The sequence below is a fragment of the Oryctolagus cuniculus genome, chromosome 18, assembly GCF_964237555.1.
Source record: "Oryctolagus cuniculus chromosome 18, mOryCun1.1, whole genome shotgun sequence".
Taxonomy (NCBI): Eukaryota; Metazoa; Chordata; class Mammalia; order Lagomorpha; family Leporidae; genus Oryctolagus; species Oryctolagus cuniculus.
The window spans coordinates 11,000,230-11,010,788 of NC_091449.1; positions in this window are offsets into that span (position 1 = coordinate 11,000,230).

Here is a 10,559-nt window from a genome sequence, read left to right on the forward strand (position 1 = left end):
GAATAATAGGACATGGGGTCGGCACTGTGGGACAGCGGCTCAGCCCCGTCTACAGCACCGGCATCCCATATGGGCACAGTTCGAGTCCTGGCTGCTCCACTCCCAATTCCAGCTTCCTGCCAAGCACAGGACATCAAGGCGGAGGTTCTGGGAGACGGGGCTGCTCTGTGCAGAGACCACATCGCCAGAGCCTGACCCATAGGCGGGGCTTCACCAAGGCCAGTCCCTGCCCTGCCGCCTGGCAGCCTCGTGCAACCTGTCCACTCATGGGCATTGAAGGTCACTCTCTGGTTCTGCAGAGGATGGGTACTCTTCAGTACAGAAACCTCTAGTGCACACATATGTGCTCTGAGTAACTAACAATGCTGACCAAGTGAGCCCACATGCGTCAGAACTGCCCCACTACATATGCATGAGCCAGTTGGGCTGGGCAGGTGCAGGGAGCCCCGTGTGAGTGCTGAGGGCGCGTTCCTCGGGCTCGCTTTGCAGCCTGCAGGGCCCAGTGTGCGTTTCCTGGCATCGCCCTCCACACCTGCTTGCGTCCATCGCTCGCATCAGCACTGGATTTCATTCCTTTTTTTCCCTAAAAAGGGAATGTCGCATTGTTAAGAAAATACAGAGAGCATCGGGAGATCAAAATAAACACACAAACTCCCTTTCTCAGTGCAGGCTCGGTCAAGGTCAAGACGCTGATTCCAGAACTCCAGGGCATTTCTGAGAACTGAGGGTCCTGGGGCTGAGCCGCGGTGGTGCCGTCTTGATTAGCTGAAGAGAAAGGAGCTCCATTAAATAGTTAAAGCATTACAATAATTTGTTCTACCTGAAAGGTGCGGGTGGAGGTGCAGGTGGAGCTAGTGAAACAGGGAGTGACCTCCCACCCAGGGGGCGCTGCCCAAATGCCGGCAACAGCTGGGTTGAATCCGGCCAAAGCCGGTGCTGGGACTCCCGCGCAGGACAGACCCAGCTATGTGGCCTCATCTCCGCCCAGGCTGTGAATTCCTGGGCTCAAGGGTGGACTCCCCCTCAGGCTCTCAGATATGGGACCTGGGCGCCCAGACAGCTCCGGAACCACGCCCACGGCAATAACAAAGAACCAAGAAAACAACAAAGCACCAGGAGGGGCGGAGTCAGGGCCGCCAGGGGCTGCGTGGTCACTTCCCGAGCAGCGCACGCACGGAGCCGCCCTGGGTGCTGGGGGCGCCGTTGGGTGGAGAGGACGCTCGGGGAAGCTTCCCGGGTGCTCTTCCTGCTGCGGCTGAGGCGAGATCTCTCATCACCGCCCCAATAAGCAGGAGTCATCAGGCTCGGCGCCCAGAGAGCCCAGGAGCCAACACCTGAGCGTCCCCAGAGCTCCGCAGTCGCGACTCGCAGCCGCCCAGCCCTTGATTTAATTTGTTGATTTTATTAACTAGCAATCCTTGAGCATTTTCTGAGTACAGTGCAATATCGCAACCCTGACACAGCGCCAGCTGATTAAACTGAAGCGAGTTGGCCGCCGTCCTGCTGGGTTAAACTCCCGTGGGAACTCAGGTCCTCTGTGCAGCTCCTGGGGCGGAGCCAGCGCTGGTTCCCACAGAGAAGGCAGCGGCTGCTCTGTCAGTGCGCGAGGTCAGCTCTGCTGTTATCTGCGCCGTCTGTCATGTGTCCTCGGCTGTAGGACTTGGTCAAGATTAATTGTGCTCAGTGCGCAGGTTTGGTCTGGCTCTGTGGACCTCAGCTTCAGTGCTGGCCCAGGCCGCTTGAATGGACTCCTTTGTAAACTACTGAGGCCCCAGGCGCGTCGTCCCCTCCAGGAGTCCCGGGAAGCAGCAGCAAGTTCGTGGTTCTCCCCCGCAAACTTCGCACACACGGGTGTCCGGGCTTCACATGGTGGGGGTGCCTCCTCCCCAGTGCCGCCAGCCACGTCCTGTTCAAGCCATCAGAACAAGGGAGTCTGAGTTTATTTTGCAGCAAAACTTTCTCACAGCGCTGCGTTGTGGCACAGAGGGCAAAGCTGCCTCCTGGGCCCTGGCGTCCCACACGGGTGCCGGAACGTCCTGAGGCTCCACTCCAATCCCGCTCCCTGCTAATGCGCCTGGGAAAAGCTGAAGAGGAGGGTCCGAGTCCCTGGCCTCCTGCACCCACCTGGGAGACAGGGAAGAAGCTCCTGGCTCCTAGCTTTGGCCTCGCCCAGTTACGGCCATGGTGGCCATCTGGGGAGTGAACCAGCAGATGGAAGATCTCTCTCCCTGTCTCTGTCTCTCTGTAAGTCTGACTTTCAAAATAAATTAATGAATCCTGAAATGATTTTTTTGAAATCAGTGTATAGTTTTATGGTGTTTTTTCTTTTTTCTAAATATTTATTTATTTGAAAGGCAGAGTTACAAAGAGTCAGAGAGAAAGAGAGAGAAAGAGAGAGAGAGAGAGGTCTTCCATCTGCTGATCCACTCCGCAAGGCCACAACACCTGGAGATGAACCAATCCAAAGCCAGGAGCCTGGAGCTTCCTCCAGATCTCCCACACAGGTGCAGGGGCCCAAACACCTGGGCCATCTTCTGCTGCTTTCCCAGGCACATTAGCAGGGAGCTGGATGGGAAGTGGAGCAGCCAGGACTTGAACTGGCACCCATATGGGATTTGTGCACTGCAGGCGGCAGCTTTACCCTTTATGCCACAGCACTGGCCCCAAGTTTTCTTTTTAAAAGTGATTTATTTGTTTTCATTTATTTGAAAGTAGATTGATAGATCTCTCATGGTAGGCACATGCAGACATACACGAATACACACACACACACACACGCACACACCCAGTGATATCATTGCAGGAAACAGGAACAGACGAGAAGAGCAGTTACACCCACCGTGGGAAGAGACGTGGGAAACTGGGAAGCTCATTCCTCCTGGCGGGACCAGGCGTGAGTACATCCACCTGGGAACTCCTGGGCGCGTCCTTTAGAGCCACACGTTTTGTGATCTAGAAATTCCACTCTAGACGTGTGTGGCCGAGAGAAAGGCAGACGTGTGTTGAGGAACAACCACGGGCAGGGCTTCTATTGACGAATAAAACTTAGTAGATTCATTTATGAAAGTAAAAAGCTGGAAACAACCCAGGGGCCGTGAGGTGAGGTGTGTCGGCCGGGGCCAGCCGTGAGTGACGGAGCTGGCCGGCCGAGCCGGCACGGCAGCTGGGGCTGCAGGAGCTGCCCCGGCACCGACTCCTGGTGCAGCACACGCAGCCCGGGGATGCGCACGCGGCAAGGGGCTCGTGGGTTTCTGAAGAACAGACCGCACAGAATGACGGGAAACTCTCCATGCAGACTGCTGCCACGCCGCCTCTGACGGCCGGTCCATCTTTCCAAATCAGGGCCTGGTGCGTTGCCCTGTGGCCTCACTCATGGACCTATAAGAGTGCTGACTTCGCAGTTGTTTTAAGCCTTATCTGCTTGTTGTCTGAAAGGCAGAGGTACAGAGAGAGGGAGAAAGAGAGAAGATATCTTCCATTCGCTGGCTTGCTCTCCAGAATGGCCACAATGGCCAGGGCTGGGTCAGACCAAAGCCAGGAGCCTGGAACTCCATCCGGGTCTCCCACATGGCTGGCAGGGCCCACGCACTTGGGCCATCCTCCGCTGCCTTCCCAGGTGCGTTAGCAGGGACTGGACTGGAAATGGAGCAGCTGGGATCGAACTGGCTCTCGTACGGGATGCTGGTGCTGCAGGCTGCAGCTCAACCGGCTGTGCTACACGCTGGCCCCTGGTTCTACACTGGTTGCGTCTTTCACTTGTTAAGGGAGGTGGTGACCTCAACGTTGCTTGCATGCCGGCCAGAGGCTGCAAACCCCAGGACGTGTACTTCAGATGTGTTCGATGCTTTGAGAGCCGAGGCTCACGGATGGCCCAGCGTCCTGCCCATACTGGGAAAAGTCCCGGGTGGACTTGAAAGGGACCCAGGGGAAGCGAGACGCAGCTCAGGCCACCCCTGCCCCCAGGGACCCTGACCGCACAGCTCTCACGCACCCAGTCTCCATCTGGGAGCCACAGGAGCCGGGGAGCCCACAGTGCTCGTGTCAGTGTGATGATAAGAAAGACAGAGAGGACAGAGTGGCCTGTGTCACTCCCACTGCTCCATGGTGTCAGGAGTGCGGTGCTCGCAGAGGGCTCCGGCCATGCGCCGGTGCCATGCCCCCTCGCCAGTTCTCGTCACAGACCCAGGGGCCCTGGTGGCCACAGGACTCCATGTCTCAGGACTCAGTTCTTGACTGGGCCTGGGTTTCTGTCATCAACTTCCTCTTCCTTTTAAAACCGTGCCCACCTCACACTGCAGCTTCAGACCCTAGCTTTTTAGTTACACATTCTCTCTCTGTCTCTATCTATCTCTATCTCTCTCTATCTCTATCTCTTTCTCTATCTCTTTTAATAAAGTTTAAGCACATAAGAAATGTCTTTGATTTTTTTTAAGATTTATTTATTTGAAAGGCAGAGTTACAGATGGATGGAGAGGCAGAGAGAGAGAGAGAGAGGTCTTCTATCTGCTGGTCCACTCCCCAGATGGCTGCAATGGTGGAGTTGGAGCCTGGGGCCAGGAGCTTCTTCCAGGTCTCCCATGCACGTGCAGGGGCCCAAGGACTTGGGCCATCCTCTACTGCTTTCCCAGGCCACAGCTGAGAGCTGGATCAGAAGTGGAACAGCTGGGACTCGAACCGGCACCCGCTGGAGGAGGCTTAACCTACCTGCCACAGCACCGCCCTAGTCACACATTCTCCTCTCAGTCTTTTACTCGTCACCTAAGTAGACTCGAGGTGACCCTGACTTAGCCTCATGGAAGTCCTTCTGCTACTCCACCCAGGACTCCTAGAGCCACGGGTGCTGTCTGTTTACTCTCCCTTGTTCTGTGTTACTGTGGCTGTTCCTTCAAATGCTCACTGACTTTATATCCAAGGAGGCATTCTTAGCGTTCTATGCAGTCGTTACATTATTTGCTTACTTCCCTTTGTCTTCTTTATTTGTCTTGTTTGTGTGTATCTGGCTGCGGTACTGCGTCTTCTGGCTTTGTATGCAGTGAACACTTCTCTCCATTTCTCTTTTCCTGAAAATTCCTTCCCCCCTGGAAAGTACACTGCTGCGTATGGGATTAAGGAACTCAAGGCTGGGACCTGCGTTGTGGCGCAGCAGGTTAAGCAGCCACCTGAGACAATGGCGTTGCATATGGGCACTGGTTGCGTCCCAGCTGTCCCATTTCATTTTTTTTTTTCTTTTAAAGATTTATTTATTGGTAAGTTAGAGTTACACAGAGAGAGGCGAGGCAGAGAGAGAGAGAGAGAGAGAGAGAGAGACAGGTCTTCCATCTGATGGTTCACTCTCCAATTGGCTGCAAAGGCCGGAGCTGCACCTATCTGAAGCTGGGAACCAGGAGCTTCTTCCAGGTCTCCCGCATGGGTACAGGGGACCAAGAACTTTGGCCATCTTCTACTGCTTTCCCAGGCATGGTAGCAGGGAGCTGGATTGGAAGAGGCACAGCCAGGACATGAACCGGCGCCCACCTGGGATCCCAGCACCACAGGTAGTGGCTTTCCCGGCTACGCCACAGCACTGGCCTCTCTTTGCTTCCTTCTAAGGATACATTTGCATTGTCTTATGACTTCTATATTTTTATAAACTCAAGAAAGTTCAAAATCTTCCTTTATTTCTCACAAAGTGTTTCTGGAGACAGTCTAGTGTTTGCAAGTTCTGCAGCAGGGTCGGTGCCCACAGCCTGCAGGCAGAACCGAACGCTGGCTGGAAAAAGGCAGTGCGACTCAGAACTGAGCCCAAACTCAGGCCCTGGGAGGGGCTGATTCTTATTAAAAACTCATGGGTGGCTGGATGAGTAAGTCGCAGATAATTCTAAGATGTGCATTGTTATTTGTTTCACAGGAAGACCTACTTCTTTATTTAAAAATAGATTTTTCTATACTTTTTTAAAAAATTTGTTTGAAAGGTAGATATATGGAGAGAGAAGGAGAGAGAGAGAGAGTGTTTTCTATGGTTGCTGTGGATTCGTTTCTGGGAGGAGGAGCGTGGTGGGGGGATAGAGGTGCAGAGTCACCACACAGAACCCAGGAGTCGGGTGAAAGCAGGCCTGAGGCAAGCAGCCTGCAGACTCATTTATTTCAGTTGGTACAGCAGCTTATATAGCCAAGGCAGCCAATCTGGTCAAGGGGCGGTCTATGCCCCCAACCAATCACAGCCTGTTGCCAGGCAGTTTCTGAGGCCATCCAATCACAGCCTGTTGCCAGGCAGTTCCTGTTGCCAGCGGCCATCTTGGCATGGCCTTCTCATTCCACCACACTGGTTCACTACCGAAATGTCCACAGAGGCTGGACTGGGCTGATCCAAAACAGTAGCCAGGAGCTTCTTCCAGGTCTCCCACTGGGTTCAGGGGTCCAAGCACTTGGGCCATCTTCTACTGCTTTCACAGGCACATTAGCAGGGAGCTGGATCAGAAGTAGAGCAGCCAGGACTTGAACCAACACTCCTCTAGGATGCCAGCACTGCAGGTGGAGGCTTATCCTTCTACGCCACAGTGCAGGTCCCAGAAACTTTGCTCCCAAAGTTCCTCATTTGTATGAAGTTTGAATAAAGAAAGTATTGGAAGGGCTTTCTTTTTTAAAAATCTTTTTTTTAAAGATTTATTTATTTATTCGGAACTCAGAGTTACAGACAGGAGAGGCAGAGAGAGAGGTCTTCCATCTGCTGGTTCACTGCCCAAATGGCTGCAACGGCCGGAGCTGCACTGATCAGAAGCCAGGAGCCAGGAGCTTCTTCTAGGTCTCCCACGTGGATGCAGGGCCCAAGGACTGGGGCATCTTCTACTGCTTTCCCAGGACATAGCAGACAGCTGGATCGGGAGTGGAGCAGCTGGGACTCAAACTGGCGCCCATATGGGATGCGGGCACTGCAGGCCAGTGCATTAACCCACTGTGCGACAGTGACAGCTCTTTGAAGGGCTTTCAAATCCACGTGGGAACTACAGCCTCCGATGATGATGGTGCTGGAATTCAAGCTGCCCCACCTGGATGTAATCTCACGCCCGGCTCAGCCAGGATCAAGTCAAATATTCCACAGGTCATGTCTTCACCCTGGTTCAGCTGGAGCAGGCGTCAGTCCAATGACCTTATCTCATCCCTGGTACAGAATTCATGCAGACCACGCCCTCTGCGCACACAGCCCTGCCCATGAGAGGGATCCCAGGGACGCTGCCCCAGCCCCAGCTCACTCGGCCTGGAAGCTGCAGCCTGGAGCCCCCGGAGGTCCCTGCGGTGTCCAGGCCAACAGCAGCCTTGCTGTCCACACCCGGAGCAGCTGGGAACCCTCTGCCCCTCGGGGACCTCAGGACAAAACACACAACGGTGCGCACCAGACCCCTCCCTGGACGCGCGGCTGTGGGAGGTGGCGTCCTGCTGATCTCCAGCCTGGCTGTGTGCCCACGGCTGCCCGCGTGCTCACCTGCGCCCCACAGCGGGGCACAAACAACCCGGGAGCAAGACGGGGACGCAGGGAGCCACAGTTGGGCTTCTCTGCCCGCAGAGAGCGGAGGGGAGCCCGAGGGTGCTGGGGCAGGGGGGAGGGCGAGAGCGAGGGCGAGGGCAAGAGTGAGGGTGAGCTGACCCGGCGAGAAGGCACGAAACGTGGGCGTCCTCGGTGGTGGAAGGTGCAGGAACATGGCGTGCAGGGTGCTGCCGTGGGCACTGCGCCTGCGCACAACTTGGGCGTCCCCCAGCACGTGTGTTCTGGGCTCCCGTGAGCACATGGCGAAGCCGGCCTGGCTGTGCTTTGTGAGCTTGGGGAGCGTGGGCTGTGTCCGTGCCCGGGAGCCAGGGCCCCAGGAGACAGAGCTGAGTGAAGGCTGTCACAGGGTCCTGCCCGCCTCTCACAGGGACGGTGACAGCATCTGTCACCTGGACGCCCCCCCCCCCCCCAGGACAGCAGCTCTGTCCTCAGCCACGCGCTCTGTGCCGCTGCCTGCACCGCACCTCAGGGAGTCCCTCCGTGTCTGCAGAGCGGTGGAGCTGGGATATTTCAGTTTACAACCAAGTGTGCACCTGCGCCCAGCCTCAGGGCTTAGGGCCAAAGCTCTGCACAGGGATTAACTCAGTGGGGTGCCCTGGTCCTAGGAACACCTGCAGATATCCCTGCTTTCTGGAGAGACTGTGTGTGTGTGCGTGTGTGTGTGTGTGTGTAATGTGTGTGTGCGCGTGTGTGTGTGTGTAATGTGTGTGTGCATGTGTGTGCGTGTGTGTGTAATGTGTGTGCGTGTATGTGTGTGTAATGTGTGTGTGCATGTGTGTGCGTGTGTGTGTAATGTGTGTGTGCGTGTGTGTATGTGTGTGTAATGTGTGTGTGCATGTGTGTGCGCGTGCGCGCGTGTGTGTGTGTGTACTTACTTATGAAGTGACCATGGCAAACGTCTGATTACCAGTGGGGACCTGCCTTGTGCCACTGTGGCTCAGACCCCTGCTGGCAACACCAGCACCGCACAGGGGGCGCCTGTGCAGTCCTGGCTGCTCTGCTTCTGATCCAGCTTCCGGGTGCTGCCCCGGAAAGGCTCTGGGCCATGGCCAACGCGCCTGGGCCCCTGCACCCCGTGAGGGACCCGGATGGAGTTCCTGGCTCCCAGGACATTTGAGGAGTGAACCAGCAGATGGAGGATCTGCTTCTCTGTCTCTCTCCCTCTCTTCCTCCTATTTCTGTAAAACTGTCTTTCAAACACGCAAATAAATCTATAAGAAAAGACACAAACTGCATACTAATTGCATATTCAACACGGGCTTCTATAAATATAACGAGAGCTTTAGGGATATTAGGAAAGAGACTGCTGGCAGCATCACCCATTTTTATGTTCTCGCTTCTGCCCACAGCTGTCTGGTAAACAGGGCTCAGGGAACCTGTGAGTCATCGGAACTCCGGCCCTAGGGCACCCCTGAGCCCTGGCCCAGGTCCCTGCTGCTCCCTGCGTGTTGGGCTACAGGGAAGGGGCCCACTCACAGCTCTCGGTCTCTGCAGGGCGCGGTCGGGTGAGGAGCAGTGAGGAGAACGGAGCCCCCCTCCCCCGACCCTCACACGCAGCCATGGGGCTGGCAGCCCTGGTGGAACAGGAACACGGGGTGCTGCACGCCCCGGGACGCCCGCGGAAATGAGAAGAATGAAGATGCCGGCTGTCAGCGCCCACTCCTGTGTCCAGCGCTCAGCGCCCTGCGGGGCCGAGGTCAGGGCGTGGCCTCCGCCCACGGGGCACTTGGTCACCGCGGGTCGCCCCACAGTGCAGCTCTGACCAGGGCTCCCACCTGAGCCCCTCTGGAGGTGCCCCCTCCTCTGCAGTGCACTGGAGGTCAGCGGTGTGTCCTGGCCAGGAGCCCCCATGTGTGGCTCAGGTCCCCGTGGGCTCCCGCATTTTCTCCAGTGCTGCAGGCGCCTCCTAATGCATCAGGAAGTGCGGGCGAGGGCGAGGGCGAGGGCGAGGTCTGGGGCCGCAGGCTTGGGTCACCCTACCCCGGACCCTCACACAGCTGATGCGCGAGGTGGCAGAGACGGATCGGGGCTGGGGCTGGGGCTGTTTGGCTCAGTGCTGGCCGTGGGTCAGGTCCTTCCAGAGGTTGGCACTGGTTTCGGATCCAGCCCGGCCCCTCCCACACTTAGCCCAACTTGCATTTTTTCTCACGGTCCTTGCCTCAGCCGCCCTGCCCCGCACAGAGGTGGAACCCACAGATCCACACCCCTCCTCTACCCCTGTAATCAGCCAGCGGATCATTTCTGCCCTCTTCCTGTTTTGTTTTCTTTCTTTCTTTATTTGAAAGGCAGAGTTCCAGCGAAAGAGAGGTATGACAGAGACAGAGAATCTGCCATCCGCTGGTTCACTCCCCAAAGGCTGCAATGGCCGGAGCTGAGCCAATCCGCAGCCAGGAGTCTGGAGCTTCCTCTGGGTCTCCCACATGGGTGCAGGGGCCCACACTTTTGGGCCATCTTCTGCTGCTTTTCCAGGCCATTAGCAGAGAGCTGGATGGGAAATGGAGCAGCCAGGACTCGAACTGGCACCCACATGATGTGCTGGCGCTGCCGGTCCTAGCTTAACCCACCGCAAGACAGCCAGCTCCAAGCCTCTTCACCTTAACCCTCCGAGTCCCAGAGGCTGTTACGATTTTCTCTTGTGGACAAGAAAGTCTGCAAATTGAGGAAATTATTAGTCTTTCCCCAGGATTTGGCCCAAAAGAGCTTTAGGCTTTCAAATCTAGAAAGGGCAAGAAACACCCATTTTTAAAGTAAAATCCAACCGTACCTGCGACTCCAGAGCTGAGGGAGGCGCTGGCTGGCGACTGGGTCTGGATGGGCTGGAACAGCAGAGTGGAACACAGCTGCGTGTGGAAGTGTCGAGTGCACAGCGGTCAGCCCCAGTCTCCCGCAGCCCTCCCCCCGCGGAGGACAGAGCCTCAGCTGATGGTTCACGGCCCGCTCAGCTCGGAATCCCGTGGGCACAGGCTGGGCGCTCAGTCAATCACTTACATTCATTGGAAACCACAGAGGTGCCCACAGACACCACTAATGTTCCATT